Source organism: Carlito syrichta, unplaced genomic scaffold (assembly GCF_000164805.1).
Source record: "Carlito syrichta isolate Samal-C Ts95f unplaced genomic scaffold, Tarsius_syrichta-2.0.1 Scaffold316463, whole genome shotgun sequence".
In the NCBI taxonomy this organism is placed as follows: domain Eukaryota; kingdom Metazoa; phylum Chordata; class Mammalia; order Primates; family Tarsiidae; genus Carlito; species Carlito syrichta.
Window position 1 is genome coordinate 410,638 of NW_007260559.1, and position 1,159 is coordinate 411,796.

The window sequence follows — 1,159 nt, forward strand, 5'->3', positions numbered from 1 at the left end:
GGGGAGGGGGCGGGGCTGGGCGCCAGCATCTCCATCCTCGGTTTTCGCGACTTGCGGCCACGCCAGCGCGGAGCCGGGGCCTCCAGGCGGCAGCTAAAGACCCCTCCCCCACTCCTCTGTCACCTCCTCTGACCCGGTGCGGTGCACTTGGCGTCGCCTCCCCGCCCAGCCGGTATCCTCGTCTCATCGCGCCTCTGGGCACCAGCTGCCTCTGGCTTGGCGGTGCAGCCACACGTTGGACTGTTCTGGCGTTACCGAGCTGCCGTTTGGGGACATCAGGTTCAGCTCGTATGGGGAGAAACGAGAGCGATGCGGAGACCCTGGCCTGTCGCCCATCTCTGCCTGATCGAAGGCCACTAGGCTGGCGCCAAGAGGGGTTCTCAGGCAGGATTTATACCACATTCGTGGGAAATGGTAATTTTTTTCCTTGCTTTTTATTATTTATTATTTTTATTATTATTTAAAAGGAAGACTGGGTTCTGCTTTTCTTTGACTTTGTTTAGTATTTTCTTCCCTGTCTGTTATCCTCACACTCTGTCTGGGGCCGAGAAAGTGCTGGAAAGGAAGGGACTGATCACTGAAGTGGGGTTGGCTGTCCCCATTACCCGGAGTCGGTTTGTCCTGAGTGGGCAATGTAGGTTACAATTCAAACATCAGTTCAGAAGGGATATTCCTTACCAATGGATACAAATAACACCCCATGGCCACCCTATATTAGTAATTCTCCTACTTGGCTGTATATTATAATCATCTGGGGACCCTTTTTTTTGAGTCAGAGTCTCTGTCTCCCAGGCTGGAGTGCAGTGGCATGCTCATGGCCACCACAGCCTCTACCTGCTGGGCTCAGGTGATCCTTCCCCTTCAGCCTTCCAAGTAGCTGAAACCACAGGCACGTGCCACCATGTCTGACTTATTTTTCTTGATTTATTGTAGAGATGAAGTCTTGCCTTGTAGGCCAGGCTAGTCTCCAACCGGTGGGCTCAGGCAATCCTCTCACCTGGGCCTCACAAAGTGCTGGGATTATAGGTGTGAGCCACTTCACCCAGCCGGGACCCTTTTTTAAAAAGCTGCTTCTTGGTCTAATCCCACAGATTCTGATTTAGTTGGTCAGGGCATTGGTATTTTTCTTTTCTTTTTTTTTTTTTTTTTTTTTAGTCAG